This window comes from Coregonus lavaretus (genome assembly GCF_964263955.1).
Source record: "Coregonus lavaretus genome assembly, chromosome: 23".
Taxonomy (NCBI): domain Eukaryota; kingdom Metazoa; phylum Chordata; class Actinopteri; order Salmoniformes; family Salmonidae; genus Coregonus; species Coregonus lavaretus.
The window spans coordinates 11,369,716-11,389,475 of record NC_140010.1 but is presented as its reverse complement, the minus strand read 5'-3'; positions in this window follow the sequence as shown (position 1 = coordinate 11,389,475).

Sequence of the window (19,760 nt, the reverse complement as noted above, 5' to 3'; positions counted from 1 at the left end):
CTTCTGTGCTAGTCATTGTAGGATAAAATCCTCTTGAACATGAAGCACCTATAATCTCCAAATTTTCATCGCTGTCGCCATCTTCACTTTCATCAGAGGTCGAATCTCTTATATCCTTCTACTTCCAACTTCCATCACCCCTTCTTTCCGCTCTAGCCAACCTCCGTCTGATCACAGGGTCATATCCACCCATGATCATCATCATCATCATCTTCAAATTCCATCCTCCTGAACCTCACTTTACCCTTAGTTTCCAGATATGTCGTTTTCTTCTTACTTTTGGAGTTTGGATTCATCTTTATGGTCGTTTCTGCTTGTCCTCTCTCTATTATTTGTTTATCTTCATCTCTGATGCAATAATCACCTTCCTGAATGATCACTGGAAGCTGACGATAGACGTCCTCAAACTCTACTTCTTCCTCGTAAGGTGGGGGTCTTTTTGCTGAATCCTTATGTGAGAAAGGTGTATTGACTTCCGCCATTAGTTTTTCTGTTACCTTTGCCTCTTTTGCCATTTTCTCTATACCTCTGTCTCTTTTATCTTTTGTATCTTTTATCAGTTTTTGTCCCTCATTTTCAAACAACTTAAGAACACCCAGCTCTCTTTGTCTCTTTTCTTTACGCTGTTCCCCTTTTTTCCCCTTCTTCTGATCTGCCTTATATGTGGACACAAGCACTTGCATTATTTTAATTGCATCTGGGTTAAGAGTCCCTTCCAATGTCAGGCCAACGTTTATTCCATTTTTCAGATAACCTTGCAATACCATTAACTAAAGGGGTACTATTTTGTACTACATCAACAGGAGTAATTACTTTCATAGTTTTTATGTCCTTTTTCCGCATTGTAACAACTCTTTTATATTCCTTTATTGTGGATTATTAAATAAAAAAAAAAGTATTATTATTTTAAACGAATTAATTTGTAAACCCAAAAATACTTTAAGCTATGTTGCTTATCATTCCCTCCTATTTTTTATATATATATATTATTATTTTTTATTTATTTTTTCTACCAAATTATTGATTAGTGGCAATCTTACCACATCCGATAAAGAAAAGTAAAAGAAACTAGTCAACTTCAGAGCAATCAAAAAAGAAAGACCTGTAATCCAGCAACACTACAGCACCCACAAACCAATTGCTTAATAAGCACCCAAACACCTTAATTTTACAGAATAATCTCAGTGCTGGATTTTCAACACAACTCTAATCAAAACAACCCATGCACAAAAAAACTTCAATGTGCAATTCTCAATTACATCAATTGATCAGTCTGTTGCCAAGTCCCTGCTAAATGGTCACAACATGAAATATTTTAGGCATACACAAACAGATAAATGCCCTTCATCTATAATATCCTGTAAGGGAAAGTACGTTTTGTGGATAGAACAGTACTGGCCTTAATTGGACTGGATCAAGGACAGCACACGCTGTCGCGTGACGCACTGGTCAGCACCTCCTCTCTCTCTGTCTCCTCCTTTTCGTTTCTCACACCACAGGAGAACAAAAGAAACAGACAAGAATTTAGTATTTTATGTACTCACTGGGTTATTTTAACCATACAATACCCTTTTTAGACATACCTATGTTCACATTCGCGCTAAGAAATAAGCAAACAGCTTAACTCAAGAATATTATAAATAGCGCAATAACATTTTATTTTATTTATTTATTTTATTTTTAATCCGTCAACATACCGTGGGGAAAAAAAGTATTTAGTCAGCCACCAATTGTGCAAGTTCTCCCACTTAAAAAGATGAGAGAGGCCTGTAATTTTCATCATAGGTACATGTCAACTATGACAGACAAATTCAGGAAAAAAAATCCAGAAAATCACATTGTAGGATTTTTAATGAATTTATTTGCAAATTATGGTGGAAAATAAGTATTTGGTCACCTACAAACAAGCAAGATTTCTGGCTCTCACAGACCTGTAACTTCTTCTTTAAGAGGCTCCTCTGTCCTCCACTCGTTACCTGTATTAATGGCACCTGTTTGAACTTGTTATCAGTATAAAAGACACCTGTCCACAACCTCAAACAGTCACACTCCAAACTCCACTATGGCCAAGACCAAAGAGCTGTCAAAGGACACCAGAAACAAAATTGTAGACCTGCACAAGGCTGGGAAGACTGAATCTGCAATAGGTAAGCAGCTTGGTTTGAAGAAATCAACTGTGGGAGCAATTATTAGGAAATGGAAGACATACAAGACCACTGATAATCTCCCTTGATCTGGGGCTCCACGCAAGATCTCACCCCGTTGGGTCAAAATGATCACAAGAACGGTGAGCAAAAATCCCAGAACCACACGGGGGGACCTAGTGAATGACCTGCAGAGTGCTGGGACCAAAGTAACAAAGCCTACCATCAGTAACACACTACGCCGCCAGGGACTCAAATCCTGCAGTGCCAGACGTGTCCCCCTGCTTAAGCCATTACATGTCCAGGCCCATCTGAAGTTTGCTAGAGTGCATTTGGATGATCCAGAAGAGAATTGGGAGAATGTCATATGGTCAGATGAAACCAAAATATAACTTTTTTGGTAAAAACTCAACTCGTCGTGTTTGGAGGACAAAGAATGCTGAGTTGCATCCAAAGAACACCATACCTACTGTGAAGCATGGGGGTGGAAACATCATGCTTTGGGGCTGATTTTCTGCAAAGGGACCAGGACGACTGATCCGTGTAAAGGAAAGAATGAATGGGGCCATATATCGTGAGATTTTGAGTGAAAACCTCCTTCCATCAGCAAAGGCATTGAAGATGAAACGTGGCTGGGTCTTTCAGCATGACAATGATCCCAAACACACCGCCCGGGCAACGAAGGAGTGGTTTCGTAAGAAGCATTTCAAGGTCCTGGAGTGGCCTAGCCAGTCTCCAGATCTCAACCCCATAGAAAATCTTTGGAGGGAGTTGAAAGTCCGTGTTGCCCAGCGACAGCCCCAAAACATCACTGCTCTAGAGGAGATCTGCATGGAGGAATGGGCCAAAATACCAGCAACAGTGTGTGAAAAGACTTACAGAAAACGTTTGACCTGTGTTATTGCCAACAAAGGGTATATAACAAAGTATTGAGAAACTTTTGTTATTGACCAAATACTTATTTTCCACCATAATTTGCAAATAAATTCATTAAAAATCCTACAATGTGATTTTCTGGATATTTTTATCTCAATTTGTCTGTCATAGTTGACGTGTACCTATGATGAGAAGTACAGGCCTCTCTCATCTTTTTAAGTGGGAGAACTTGCACAATTGGTGGCTGACTAAATACTTTTTTCCCCCACTGTATATAGACACTCCCCCCTGTTTGCGTTGTAAACAAATTTAGAAATTTAGAACGGAAACTCATCACACAGCAAACAGCACGGCACACACAGTCACACGAACTGACCAGCGCCCAAAGTTGTGAGAAAGCTCACCCTTATCTGCCGGACTCTGGAGCGAGAGTCAGCTCGGAGCCCATGATGCAACGTTGAAATAGACGCAACACGTCCCAAAATCCTCGTCACCAATTTCTGTGGTGGCTGAACAACGATGCTGTAATGCTGTGTTGACAAGGAATCCGCTGACACTGTACTTTGATTATAAAGGTTTATTATATCAAAAGATTTCAGCATCAATTTACAGATTTCTGCAGAATCTGGAGAGCAACTAACCCAATCTCAAATATGATCACTCTCCTCGTCCCTTTGTTCAAACATGGTATATATCCTATGTAACATAAGATGGCGTGTTTTAAATAGACCAATCCCTGGCCTCCACATATCCCCATGTCCACTGTTTTAGGGGGCCCCTATAGTAACACTTTCCAGATGTTTCAGCACAGCAAAGTTCATTTAACCAACAATATGAAAAGCTCAGCCAAAGCTATAAATGTTCAGATACTACACACACCCTTTTGTTTGTCCCTTTTCATCTCAGGTGATTTTACATGAATCTTTCAACATTTTTAATTTCAATATCTCCTTGGTCATGTGACCTACTGACCTCAACCAAGGTTCAGAATGTACACTCAGTGGGCCTACACATTGCACACCATTTAGTTTGTCAATTTTCATCTCACACGTTTTTACATTAATTTTTCAAACTTTCTAATTTCAATAGCTCCTTGGTCATGTGACCTACTGGACTCAAACAAGGTTCAGAATGTCCACTCACTATGCCTTCATATTCCACACTCTGTTGTTTGTCTACTTTCATCTCACGCTATTAGACTTAAATCTGTAAGCCTGAGACACAGTAGGTGTGGACATTGCTGCACAGTGGACACCCACACTCAGACGTCATTTTGGGAAAAAGAGAGTATCTGACTGATAGAGTAGTTAACAGTGATTACTATTATCTGTCTGACCCCCTTGTACCGATGACATGATGACATGATGCTAGAGCTCATGCTTGCACAAAAGGTTTTGAAGGATTGTGCCACAACATCAGCTACTACATCTGGATACATGCAGCACCTCCAAGTCAAGTCAAGTCCTAGTTGAACATCTCAGAAAGTGCAGTCCAGTGACTCTTCATCTTGATGGCACTGGTTGGGTTGTGTCTAAGATTAGCAATCAAAGTAAAAGAGTCCTGTACCACTCTCTGGTTCTGCCCGGAATGGGCAAGGATAAACCACCCCTCCCCATATCCGAGATGATTAGTGTTCAGCACTCCATCCCAACAATAACCTTTTGGTTAATGGAGACAGTACACAAGGTCTCACAAATGACAAGCTGCAAGGTGAGACAGGTGGAGGCTGATATCAGCTGGGCGTTGATTGGAAGTGTATTGCTCTGATTTAACAAAGAGAGCATCACTTCTTATCTAAACAGAGCCCACAGCATAGTTTCCTTGTAGGAAAAATAAGATTGCGAAGACTTCACAGTGCTCCATCTGTGCTCTGCCCACATCCTTAAGGCTGTCGCCCAGGGATTTGGGAAGAAAACAAATGACAATGGGCTCAAAGAGTATGCAACATTTTGCTTTGCCTTTTTGCACCTCTTTCTTCGAGGCACTCGATGTCTTTAGACACGTGGGTGCTTTTCAAATCACAACATAAAAGTAATCTTGTGGATGAATCACAAAAGCATTTAGATGAGAGTATTATGTAGTCAGAGAAGGTGAAAGTGGAGGACGTGATGAGAGATGACAGTTACGAAGCAAAAAACAAAACAATATGTGGACAATCTCCCTTCACATGTGAATTCATGTCAGTTCTTAAACATTCACAGAGTTTTCTGGAGGAGACACAGACAAGGCCTGAAAATACGTTTTAATGTTCTAATGTACACTTACAGTGGCTTGCGAAAGTATTCACCCCCCTTGGCATTTTTCCTATTTTGTTGCCTTACAACCTGGAATTAAAATTGATTTTTGGGGGATTTGTATCATTTGATTTACACAACATGCCTACCACTTTGAAGATATAATTTAATTTTTCTTGTGAAACAAACAAGAAATAAGACAAAAAAAGTGAAAACTTGAGTGTGCATAACTATTCAAGCCCCAAAGTCAATACTTTGTAGAGCCACCTTTTGCAGCAATTACAGCTGCAAGTCTCTTTGGGGTATGTCTCTATAAGCTTGGCACATGTAGCCACTGGGATTTTTGCTCATTCTTTAAGGCAAAACTGCTCCAGCTCCTTCAATTTGGATGGGTTCCGCTTGTGTACAGCAATCTTTAAGTCATACCACAGATTCTCAATTGGATTGAGGTCTGGGCTTTGACTAGGCCATTCCAAGACATTTAAATGTTTCCCCTTAAACCACTCAAGTGTTGCTTTAGCAGTATGCTTAGGGTCATTGTCCTGCTGGAAGGTGAACCTCCGTCCCAGTCTCAAATCTCTGGAAGACTGAAACAGGTTTCCCTCAAGAATTTCCCTGTATTTAGCGCCATCCATCATTCCTTCAATTCTGACCAGTTTCCCAGTCCCTGCCGATGAAAAACACAGCATGATGCTGCCACCACCATGCTTCACTGTGGGGATGGTGTTCTCGGGGTGATGAGAGGTGTTGTGTTTGCGCCAGACATAGCATTTTCCTTGATGGCCAAAAAGCTCAATTTTAGTCTCATCTGACCAGAGTACCTTCTTCCATATGTTTGGGGAGTCTCCCACGTGCCTTTTGGCGAATACCTTTTCTTTAAGCAATGGCTTTTTTCTGGCCACTCTTCCATAAAGCCCAGCTCTGTGGAGTGTACAGATACTCCAATCTCCGTTGTGGAGCTTTGCAGCTCCTTCAGGGTTATCTTTGGTGTCTTTGTTGCCTCTCTGATTAATGCCCTCCTTGCCTGATGCGTGAGTTTTGGTGAGCGGCCCTCTCTTGGCAGGTTTGTTGTGGTGCCATATTCTTTAAAATTTTTTATAATGGATTTAATGGGGCTCCGTGGGATGTTCAAAGTTTCTGATATTTTTTTATAACCCAACCCTGATCTGTACTTCTCCACAACTTTGTCCCTGACCTGTTTGGAGAGCTCCTTGGTCTTCATGGTGCCACTTGCTTGGTGGTACCGCTTGCTTAGTGGTGTTGCAGACTCTGGAGCCTGTCAGAACAGTTATATAGTGAGATCATGTGACAGATCATGTGAACTTAGATTGCACACAGGTGGATTTTGTTTAACTAATTATGTAGCTTCTGAAGGTAATTGGTTGCACCAGATCTTATTTAGGGGCTTCATAGCAAAGGGGTTGAATACATATGCACGGACCACTCTTCCGTTATATATTTTTTAGAATTTTTTGAAACAAGTTATTTTTTTCATTTCACTTCACCAATTTGGACTATTTTGTATATGTCCATTACATGAAATCCAAATAAAAATCCATTTAAATTACAGGTTGTAATGCAACAAAATAGGAACAATGCCAAGGGGATGAATGCTTTTGCAAGGCACTGTACATGGCCATTTTCCCCCTATGGAGTGGGATACTGCTGGGTGACCTTACAAGATATTGTAATGTGACCAACACAACATTGCAATCAGTGAAATCACAGGACACCAACTGCTTTGTGGAACAGTGGTTCTGGATTCTGAAGCATTCCATTTAGCAAAATAAGAAATTCCTCCGTCCAGCTGAATTCATTTTGAACACGCATGCCACCCTCCAATGAAGGTATAGGGAGCACACAATAAAACATGATCTGCCAGAATCACTGTTCACTAAATCCCCCTACCACCATAAGTCGTTGGACCAGGAAGAGGAGCAGTGGACCAAGAGACAAAGAAAAGACTCACCTGACAAGTCCAGGTCAAAGTATTTCCAGCCTCCCAGACAATTAACTGAGCCAAAGAAGAAGGGTAAAAAGAAACCAGCAGGGAAGGCACACCACAAGAAAGATGAAAGCAGGGATGAGGCAACATCACTCCAAGACAACGAGGCTGCAGGCCAGGTATGTTTTTTTTTCAAATGTTAAAGGATTGTGATAAATTGATTTCAGTTCATGTTTAAGCGGACAATAACTATTCGAAATGTGTTTCATTTGTGTATTGCAGGTCACAACACTGTGGCGAAGAAAGAATTGCGAGGTGGTGGTTGCTGTTGTGAGGTCTACAGACAAAAAGTCATCTTTCCTTCTCCATCATTTCCAAGATGGCGTAGTAGTGCAGTTCTCATTTTGTCGTGTGTCTGTAAATAGCCTGTAAATACCCTGTTTTTTTGTATTTTTCGTACATATTTCCCTATCAGACTTTTCATCCTTCTACAAAATATACTTTCCTGCAACCCGCCTCACTCAATGTGGAACGGATTCTATTATTGACTTACCTTTATCTAGAATCTCCAGTTGAAACTAGCTAGCCAGCTAACTAGCTACTTGCTATTAGCCACAGCTAGCAGTATTTCACCCAGAACATTGGATTTTTTTTTCTGCGGGATTAATTTAATCACTGGACATTAATCACTGGATATTCGGCCAGTCTGCACAGCGCGTTATCGACCCAGAACATATCAGTTTTTCCGCCGGAATCACTGAATCACTGGACCTTTAACTCCGGATTCATCGCTACCAGCTAGCTGCAACAAAATGGACGCTGTGGTCTGGCTAATCATCCTGAGCTAGGCCCATCTCCCGGCTATCTACCTCTCTGTCAAACGGACGGGACCACCTAGTGTTGACACGGAGCCCCGCCGATCCTACACGACTGGTCTGCCGACGAAATTGTCTGATGTGGTTACGACGTTAACCACGAAGATTCCATCTGCTAGCCCCGGCCCGCTAGCACACGCTAGCCGTGGCCTCTTACTCGCTAGTGCTTTAGCAGCCTCCGAACTATCCTATTGCTGTTCACCGGACCTTATGATAACTCAGCTATACAGCTGATGTCTGCTGGACTGTTCCTTTTTACGGTACTACATCCTGTTTATGTTTAGCCTCAGCCCAAACATGGTTAGCTTATTGTTGTTTCGGTTATTTCTAATTGTACTATTTCACTGTAGACCCCCCAGCCCAGCTAAACCTGCCTTAGATAGCTCCTTTGTCCCACCCCCCATACACGCGGAGACCGACTCAATTGATGCCTCCAGCGATGCTATCTCTTTCATTGTTACCCAACGCTTAGGTTTACCTCCACTTTACTCATATCCTTCCATATCCTTGTCTGTACATAATGCCCTGAATCTTTTCTATAACACCCGGAAATCTGCCCCCTTTATTCTATGTACCCAACGCACTAGAAGACCAGTTCTTAAAGCCTTTAGCCGTATCCTTATTCTAGTCCTCCTCTGTTCCTCTGGTGATGTAGAGGCTAACCCAGGCCCTGCAGCCCTCAGTATCACTCCTACTCCCCAGGCGCTATCATTTGCTGACTTCTGTAATCGCAAAAGTCTTGGTTTCTTGCACATAAATATCAGAAGTCTACTTCCTAAGTTTTAGTTATTCACTGCGTTAGCACACTCCGCCAACCCTGATGTTCTAGCAGTGTCTGAATCCTGGCTCAGGAAGGCCACCAAAAATTCTGAAATTTCCATCCCCAACTATAACATTTTCCGTTTAGATAGAACTGCCAAAGGGGGTGGAGTTGCAATCTACTGTAGAGATAGCCTGCAGAGCTCTATCATACTATCCAGGTCTGTGCCCAAACAGTTTGAGCTTCTACTTCTAAAAATCCACCTTTCCAGAAATAAGTCTCTCACTGTTGCCGCTTGCTACAGACCCCCCTCAGCCCCCAGCTGTGCCCTGGACACCATATGTGAATTGATTGCCCCCCATTTATCCTCAGAGTTCGTACTGCTTGGTGACCTAAATTGGGATATGCTTAATACCCCAGCCATCCTACAATCCAAACTAGATGTCCTCAACCTCACGCAAATTATCAACGAACCTACCAGGTACATCCCTAAATCCGTAAACATGGGTACCCTCATAGATATCATCCTGACTAACATACCCTCTAAATACACCTCAGCTGTCTTCAACCAGGATCTCAGCGATCACTGCCTTATTGCCTGCGTCCGTAACGGGTCCGCGGTCAAACGACCACCCCTCATCACTGTCAAACGCTCCCTAAAACACTTTAGCGAGCAGGCCTTCCTAATTGACCTGGCCCAGGTATCCTGGATGGATATAGATCTCATTCCGTCAGTAGAGGATGCCTGGTTGTTCCTTAAAAGTAATTTCCTCTCAATCTTAAATAAACATGCCCCATTCAAAAAATACAGAACTAAGAACCGATATAGCCCCTGGTTCTCCTCAGACTTGACTGCCCTTGACCAGCACAAAAACATCCTGTGGCGTACAGCATTAGCATCAAATAGCCCCCGCGATATGCAACTTTTCAGGGAAGTTAGTGTGGTATCGCGTCAAATGCTGGTGGGTATTGCTGTCAATCAAAGAATCCACTTAGGCTGCACTGTGTTTTAGAGGCTTTTATTAATATCACGAGGTTACAGCATAAGTTACAGACCCACGGAGTCTGGAGAAGCCCCGTCCCAATTTAATCTGAATGCTTCTGCCCCTTCTTCGTTTTTCCCCCAGTATATATAAACTCCCCAAGATGTGGGTGGCTCCCTCTACTGTCCAATCCCCTGTCTACAACACACTTCCTGTCTGTTGTATGTGGCGTTACACTAAAACATTCCCTCTTGATACTAAAATCAACATTCTTTCAGTTCCACTTAAAAACATTTAACAACGTCATAATCTCAATACACGACATTTCCCCCCTTCGAGACGAACTAAAAGTCTCGAAAACAAACAGAATAGGATTATGACAAGTAACAATTTATCTTATTGAGTATCTTTAACATTAAACCAAAAAACATTCTCCTCTAGAGTGTAAATACCTTTCTATGAAATATGAACAACTGTTTATGAAGTGTGAATACATTACTATGAAATATGAACAAATCTTTATGGAGTGTAAGAGCGAAAAACTGTCCGGCAGCCATCTTTTCAGATATCCATCCATCAATCAAGACAGTAAAATTCTCTCACGGTCCCTCTGCCCCAGGCAACCACCTAGATACTCCAAATAAACTCATAAACCATGTAAATGCATTTGAAACTATGATGCAATTAAATACACATGTAAGCCCCTGCAAACAAAATCCTATCCAAAGAATATCCACTCTAAGGCTGGTCAACCCATTGGACCCTACAGTGGACCTCTCCCTGCCTAGACTCCCTGTCCCTAAGCATTCACGAAATAAACAAAAACATCTAAGTTCCTCACATGTATCCAATAACATCAAACATCATTCTACAAAAATTAATACCTAAGAATATGACACAATTATGTATTACACATCAAATATGTCTATATTTCATTGCAGACACTGGAATGTAGTCCACTACACTTCATCTCCCCGTAGTCTCGACTTCCAATGGACTGTTGATGATGGAATCGGAATCTTTCCACCCCCTCCTTGTTTCATCTCCTCCAGTCATATTGTCCCTTCATATTGTCCTTGTTTGAGTATTTCAATCTCCACATGTTCCCCCAAATGCTTCTGGAAGAAAAGGAAAGACCAAACAGTATCTTTTGCAAAACAAACACTTTCAAATTAAACATCAATATCAACTAAGAATATAAAAATGCTATATAAATGATATCAACTAAGAATATAAAAATGCTATATAAATGATGTATGAATCACATTATCCTCTTCCCCCCCTTGATTCATAAAATCATACTAAAAATCACACTAATATTGAAAACATTGAAAAATGATCAAATAATCAAAAAGGATATTTATCCATTAGTAGTCCATCCAGACCCCCTTGTCCATCTTCATCCAGATCAGGAACAGTCAACAACGGCATCTGAGTGTTGTCTCCAGGCATCACAACACCAACCCATCTTAATATCATAGCTTTTGCAAAGGTCATTAACAAAGTACAAAAGCAAAACATGACACACAACGCTATCAGAGCTGCGACTAAAATCTGAACCATCACTGCTCCTATTGGGCCTAACTGATCTTGCAACCAAGACTTTGCTGACCATCCAGCTCCCTCAGATCTCCCAAATGCATCCCTTATATTCTTCAACGCCTCTATAACACTCGTGATATTATCGGAACTATCTGGGATCAAAGTATAACAATCATCCCCCGTCAGATTCATAGCCAAACATAAGCCACCTTGTTTTGCCAAAATATAATCAAGAGCCATGTCATGTTTCAACAGCGTCAGTCTGTGACTTCTTTGAGTATTTGACAGAAGGTGAAACCCTCTTATTGTTTCATTCGCAAACCCCTGCAACGTATATGTAATATTATCAATATGATCTGCTAAAAATGTTACACCATACCATGGAAAAAGACCAAGTCCCCACTTCTCTCCCAAACTTATTCTCCAATGGTAGGCTTCAAGATTATTAAATGTAGCCATGTCTCTTTTCACCCTATTTTCAACAGTAGTTTCAGATTGATCTGTGTTCGGTGCTACCCCTCGTCTAATGGTAAAAACCTCATATGGAAGCTTCAACGTTGACATGTAACAACATCCTTTCCATCCATAGGGTAAGAATATATATGCTTTATCACCACAAACCCACCAAATATCTCAAAAATTCCCAATAGTTACATTGACAGGCAAAAGGTGATCTCTCACCATCAAAGTCCTGCTCTTCTTACTACCTGGTACATAAAAAGTTACATTATATTTGTCCTCTCTAACCTTTTGTCCGTGCTTATCCAAAGTCATCATATAATCATCACAATCTGATATTCCCATGAACATACCATTTACATCATCTGTTTTATTAGAACAAAAACAACTTTTAGCCCTCACTGCTTTCACCTCAAATGCTTCAGGGATCGCTGTTACCTGACTTTCTTTACCATCCAACATATTCACATAGGGTAATTCATTTAACCAAGAACACTTATACATAGGCTTAAACAAATGTTGTGACAACGACATTCCTTTATCTGTCAATGCTCGTTGATGATACAACAGCCATCTCAACGCATAGGACTGACACCCACTTGATAAGGGTTGAGCGACCGTCTCTAAAATTGAACCCCACGTCTCTGGTGCTGGAATTCTCAACAGATATGGACCCTCAAGATTCCTCACTGATCTTACAGAATGAGTTAACTGCTGGAACCAAAGATTTCTCCCTGCCCATTGATCTTTAATCTTCAAAACAGACGAATCAAATCCATATGCTTTCCATTTAGCGTCTCTTTTCCCTAACGAGCGGTATTGATCAGATGCATCTTCTGATGTTAGGTTGAACCCAGATAACTCATCCTGTACTTCCATGATATTATCTTGTACTATTTCAGATGAACCTATATTGTTCTCTACCACTATTTGCTGAGTCATTTCTGTTACATCGTTTAATTTCAGAAAAGTTGTTGTCGGTGCCGGTGTCATACTTCCTACATTTGTTATTGCCGTCGTACCATTAAATCCTTCCAAAGTTACCATTAAAGTAGTTGATTTAGTTGATGTATTAACCTTAATTATTTCTAGTGGGAAAGTTACCGATTTTCTCTGTTTATTATTCATTGTTGGAGTGACTACTGTGATAAACGTATCCTGAACTCCTTTGGTGACCGTGGAGGCTTCACCAGATTTCAAATCTTCCATTATAAGCGTCACTTTACGAATTACATAGCCTTTTAACCAATAATTCTTAACCGGAACAAATTTTAACGCTTGAACTAGATAAGTACACATATATTCTCCCTGATCTTTCTCTGTAACATTACGCAACATAAGTGAACAATCATTCACAACCCTCTTATTGTCACGGTTTCGGCCGAGGCTGCTCCTCCTCCTGGTTCGGGCAGGCTTCGGCGTTCGCCGTCCCCGGAGTACTAGCTGCCACCGCTCTATGTTTCTGTATGTGATTGCTTTTGTCTGTCTGTCACACCTGTGTCTGTTTGGGTGTTGATTACGTGTCTTATAAGTTCCTTGTTTTGCTCTAGGGTAATTGTGTGTTGTTATTTTGTTGCCACTTGTCTATGCTATGTGCTTGTTTTCCGTTTTTGTTTTATGTTTAGTGTTTTACGCGTGTGCGTAATTTTCCCTCGCCACTTCGTGTATTTTCGAGGTCGGGGTTTTCCTCTCGTGGTATTTAGACTATTAAAGTCTTGTTGGACTAACCTCTGTTTCCTGCGCTTGACTCCTCCACCACATCCACATCGGATTAGTGACAGAACAACACACCATCATGGAGTCAGCAGGAACAGTGGCGGCACCCGAATCCCTGCTGGACCGGATCAACTTCCAGGACGCCATGATCCGGCAACTCGGGACCGCCATGGACGAGGTGTCCAATACTCTGTGCCGATTGGTGAATCAAGAGGTGGCCAAGGACCCTTACAACAACTCATCACCAACGGCCAGTCCTCCTCTCTCAGCACCGGAACCCAGTGGCATTCGGCTCTCGCTCCCGAGGGCATATGACGGTTCTGCAGCCGGGTGTCAGGGATTCCTCCTGCAGGTGGAACTTTACCTTGCCACCATACACCCGGCGCCCTCGGGATACGAGAGCGTCTCCGCCCTCATCTCCTGTCTCTCCGGCAAGGCGTTGGAGTGGGCCAACGCCGAATGGAGGGGAATAGACGCCGCTACCATCACCTACGCGGAGTTCTCCCGCCGCTTCAGGGCTGTCTTCGATCATCCACCTGAGGGAAAAGCGGCGGGAGAGCGTCTATTCCACCTCCGACAGGGGAAGAGGAGCGCACAGGAGTTCGCACTGGAGTTCCGGACACTAGCGGCGGATGCGGGGTGGAATGAGAGGGCCCTCATCGACCAGTACCGGTGTAGTCTACGAGAGGACGTTCGTCGGGAGCTGGCCTGCAGGGACACCAACCTGTCGTTTGACCAGTTGGTGGACATTTCCATCCGTCTGGACACCCTGCTGGCTACCCGCGGACGTCCCGAGTGGGGGTCGTCCAGTCCACCCTCCAGCACCCCCGAGCCGATTCCCATGGAGCTCGGGGGTGCTGGCGCTAGAGAGAGGAGGAGAGGGAACCCGAGGGGGGCCATCCCCTGCACCACCTGCGGTCGTGGAGGACACACTGCGGCCAGGTGCTGGGGAGGGTCTCCTGGTAGAGGTGACAACAGGCCACGCACTGGGGAGTCATTTCAGGTGAGTAGGCGCCCCACTTACCCAGAGCTCTCTGTTGGTCACATGAGTATTCCTGTGAGGTTTCCACAAGGTGGCACCTCATTCCCAGCATAAGGCGCTAGTAGATTCAGGCGCAGCTGGGAACTTTATTGATCGGGCATTTTGTAGTAGGTTAGGAATTCCCCTTCGGCCGGTAGAAGCTCCATTTCCTGTCCACGCCTTAGACAGCCGGCCGTTGGGGTCGGGCCTGATCAGGGAGGTCACAGCACCACTGACGATGACGACGCAGGGGGGTCATGAGGAGATCATTCAGTTTTATCTGATTGACTCTCCTGCGTACCCCGTGGTGTTGGGCCTTCCCTGGTTAAGCACCCATGATCCTACCATAGCGTGGCAACAGAGGGCTCTTATGGAGTGGTCTGCCCAGTGTGTAGGGAGATGTCTAGGTGTTTCCGTAGGGGCGACCTCGGTAGAGAGTCCGAACCAAGTGCCCGCACTGCGCATTCCCCCCCGAGTATGAGGATTTAGCACTCGTGTTTAGCAAATCTAGGGCAACACGGCTACCTCCTCATAGACAGGGGGACTGTGCGATAAATCTCCAAACAGGAGCGGCTCTACCACGGAGTCATGTGTATCCCCTGTCTCAAGAGGAAACAGCGGCTATGGAGACATACATAGCCGAGTCCTTGGCACAGGGATACATACGGTCCTCTACTTCCCCAGTCTCCTCGAGTTTCTTCTTTGTGAAGAAGAAGGACGGGGGATTGCGCCCGTGTATTGATTATCGTAGTCTCAATCAGATCACAGTTAAATACAGCTATCCACTTCCACTGATTGCGACGATGACGGAATCATTACGCGGAGCGCGGTTCTTCACAAAGTTGGATCTCAGGAGCGCGTACAATCTGGTGCGCATTAGGGAGGGGGATGAATGGAAGACAGCATTTAGCACCACCTCGGGTCATTACGAGTATCTCGTCATGCCATACGGGTTAATGAATGCTCCTTCAGTCTTCCAATCCTTTGTTGACGAGATTTTCCGGGACATGCATGGGCAGGGGGTAGTAGTTTACATCGACGACATCCTAGTGTACTCTGCTACTCGAGCCGAGCATGTAGCCCAGGTGCGCCGAGTGTTGAGAAGACTGTATGACTGTATGTCAAGGCAGAGAAATGCCTGTTCTTCCAGGAGTCCGTCTCCTTTTTGGGTTATCGGTTGTCCGCGTCTGGTGTGGAGATAGAGGTAGACCGGGTATCGGCCGTGCGTAATTGGCAAACTCCAACCACTGTAAAAGAGGTGCAGCAGTTCTTGGGTTTTGCTAATTACTACCGGAGGTTTATTCGGGGTTTTGGACAGGTTGCAGCTCCCATTACGTCCCTGCTAAAGGGGGGTCCGGTTCATTTGCAGTGGTCGGCTGAAGCGGACAGGGCATTTGTCAAACTGAAGAACCTGTTCACCTCGGCTCCGGTGCTGGCGCATCCGGATCCCTCTTTACCATTCCAGGTTGAGGTAGACGCGTCCGAGACCGGTATTGGGGCAGTCCTGTCACAACGGTCCGGCGCGCCACCTAAACTCCGCCCCTGTGCTTTCTACTCTAAGAAGCTCAGCTCGGCAGAGCGCAACTATGATGTTGGGGACAGGGAGCTGTTAGCCGTAGTCCAAGCCCTAAAGGTGTGGAGGCATTGGCTTGAGGGGGCTCAACACCCTTTCCTCATTCTGACTGATCACCGTAACCTGGAGTACATCCGGGCAGCTAGGAGATTGAACCCTCGTCAGGCTAGGTGGAATATGTTCCTAACCCGGTTTGTTTTTAAGATCACATACATCCCAGGGTCCCAGAATGGTAAGGCAGACGCCCTGTCCCGGCGGTATGACACGGAGGAGAGGTCCAACGAGCCTACTTCCATATTGCCGGAATCTTGTTTGGTGGCTCCGGTGGTATGGGAGGTCGATACGGAAATCGAGCGGGCACTGCGTACCGACCCTACTCCCCCCGAGTGTCCTGTGGGGCGGACGTACGTTCCGCTCGAGGTCCGTGATCGTCTTATTTATTGGGCTCATACATCACCCTCCTCTGGACATCCAGGTATTGGCCGGACCGTGCACTGTCTTAGCATGAAATACTGGTGGCCAACGTTAGCTAAGGATGTGAGGGTTTATGTCTCCTCCTGCTCGGTGTGTGCCCAGTGTAAGGCGCCTAGACATTTGCCCAGGGGTAAGCTACATCCCCTGCCCGTTCCACAACGACCATGGTCCCACCTATCGGTGGATTTCGTAACAGACCTACCCCCCTCCCAGGGGAATACCACCATATTGGTCGTTGTGGATCGGTTTTCCAAGGCCTGTCGTCTCCTTCCCATGCCGGGTCTCCCTACTGCCCTACAAACCGCTGAGGCCCTATTTACCCATGTGTTCCGGCACTATGGGGTCCCCGAGGATATTGTGTCTGACCGAGGTCCCCAGTTCACTTCCAGAGTTTGGGGAGCGTTCATGGAACGGTTGGGGGTCTCGGTAACACTTACCTCGGGGTACCACCCAGAGAGTAATGGGCAGGTGGAACGTGTCAACCAGGATGTGGGTAGGTTTTTGAGGTCCTATTGCCGGGACCGGCCGGAGGAGTGGTCGAGGTTCATCCCCTGGGCAGAGATGGCCCAGAACTCTCTCCGCCACTCCTCCACCAACTTAACACCTTTCCAGTGTGTTTTAGGTTATCAGCCGGTCCTGGCACCGTGGCACGAGAGCCAGATTGAGGCCCCTGCGGTGGACGAGTGGATTCGGCGCTCGGAGGAGACGTGGGACGCTGCCCATGTCCATCTGCAGCGTGCCATCCGTCAACAAAAGGCGAGCGCCGATCGCCACCGCAGTGAGGGACCGGTGTACGCACCGGGAGATCGAGTCTGGCTCTCGACTCGAAACCTGCCCCTCCGCCTGCCCTGCCGGAAGCTGGGTCGGCGGTTTGTGGGGCCCTTCAAAGTCCTGAGAAGATTGAACGAGGTGTGTTACAGGTTACAACTGCCAATTGAGTATAAAAATATTAACCCCTCGTTCCATGTGTCTCTTCTCAGGCCGGTGGTAGCTGGCCCACTCCAAGAAGATGAGATAGGAGAGACCCCTCCGCCCCCTTTGGACATCGAGGGGGCCCCGGCGTACAGGGTCCGGACCATCTTGGACTCGAGGCACCGGAGGAGTGGTCTCCAGTATCTCGTGGAGTGGGAGGGGTACGGTCCGGAGGAACGGTGCTGGGTGCCCAGGAGGGACATACTCGATCCATCCCTCCTGACTGAGTTTCACCGTGGGCATCCCACGCGCCCGGGTCCGCGTCCTCCTGGCCGTCCCCGAGGCCGGGGTCGGCGCGCGGCTGTAACCGCGCGTCAAGGGGGGGGTACTGTCACGGTTTCGGCCGAGGCTGCTCCTCCTCCTGGTTCGGGCAGGCTTCGGCGTTCGCCGTCCCCGGAGTACTAGCTGCCACCGCTCTATGTTTCTGTATGTGATTGCTTTTGTCTGTCTGTCACACCTGTGTCTGTTTGGGTGTTGATTACGTGTCTTATAAGTTCCTTGTTTTGCTCTAGGGTAATTGTGTGTTGTTATTTTGTTGCCACTTGTCTATGCTACGTGCTTGTTTTCCGTTTTGTTTCATGTTTAGTGTTTTACGCATGTGCGTAATTTTCCCTCGCCACTTCGTGTATTTTCGAGGTCGGGGTTTTCCTCTCGTGGTATTTAGACTATTAAAGTCTTGTTGGACTAACCTCTGTTTCCTGCGCTTGACTCCTCCACCACATCCACATCGGATTAGTGACACTTATTGTTGTACAACATATACTTTCTTTCACTAGGGGGCACCGCTTCTACATCTGGTCCTGATAACAATACTTCTTCTCCATAATTATCTCTCCATGTGGGAGGAACGTCCCCTCCCCCACTCCATCTCTCACAGCTACACGGAAGATGAGCTGTCTCCCCCCTCCTAACCTTAATAACAGTCTTTTCTTCTAAAATTGGTGCTGGAGCTATTGGTTCCCTTGTAATCGAATGCGATATATTTATGGCTTTAATAACTGTCAATGTTGAAAGAGTTAAATTGCTTCCCACTGTTGTTATAACAGACTGAAGTGTTGGTGTTATTGTTGTAACTTCATCCTTAGTTTTCGTAACGTTTTGGTCTGACTTTTCTCCTAACTGGTCTAGGCCTACTTTGTCTAACTGAATCACTAGCTTCTCCTGTAACAGAGTTGCCCTTGGTGGTCTCTGCTGCTTCACATCCCACTGAAATATTCCCTGTTGCTTCTGGGACGTATTGAAAATCAATTTCCCCAAATCCCCTTTCCTTTCCATCCCCTGCATAGTCATCTCTGGCATCATCAGAAGTGTCACCATTATCAACGTTAACCCCAACATTGACAATCTCTCCCTCTTCCTGTTCTCCCCTATCTCCATCCTCTCTCTCTGCGCGTGGCACCTCTTCTGTAGGTGCTTTAACACAATGTGACAAATGATACCACGTAGGAGACCCCTTAACCTGGACAGCTGTTCCAGTACTACGAACCACTTCAAATGGTCCTTCACGACGTTCGTTATACCACTTCCTTCTGAATACCTTTACGAATACTTTGTCTCCCGGTTGTACTGTATTCCTCTTATCCTCCTCAAGCGCCTTCTGCACCTCTTCTTGTCTTTGCCTGTCAGAAACATATGTGGACAACTTTTTATGAAAATTGGCCATATATGTAACGTACGCTCTCATTTCATCTTCCAACAGAGCCAAGCTTGGACCCTTTCCGCTTGTTCGCAAACAAGGCGTAGGCATCCTTCTTCCTGTTACCAACTCATGGGGTGTCATACGTAGATCACGTAACTCACTTGAGCGACACACCATTAGTGCTAAAGGAAGCGCCGCTATCCAGTTTAGACCTGTATGTTGACAAATTTTCACAACGCGATTTTTCAAGACACCGTTCATTCTTTCACACATCCCTTGACTTTGTGGGTGATAAACTGCTCCAAGACGTTGCTTAATTCCCAATTTTTGCAACATCAATTTAACTGATTTATCCACAAATTCCCTTCCATTGTCCGAGGATATTCGATCGGGTAATCCCCACCTGCTTATGACTTCTTTACACAAGAACTTGGCAACCGACTGAGCATCCTTACGCTTGGTTGGACAAGCTTCCGTCCATCGTGAAAATCTATCTACAACCACCAACATGTATCTTTTCCCATCAACTGGTTGTATCATATCAACA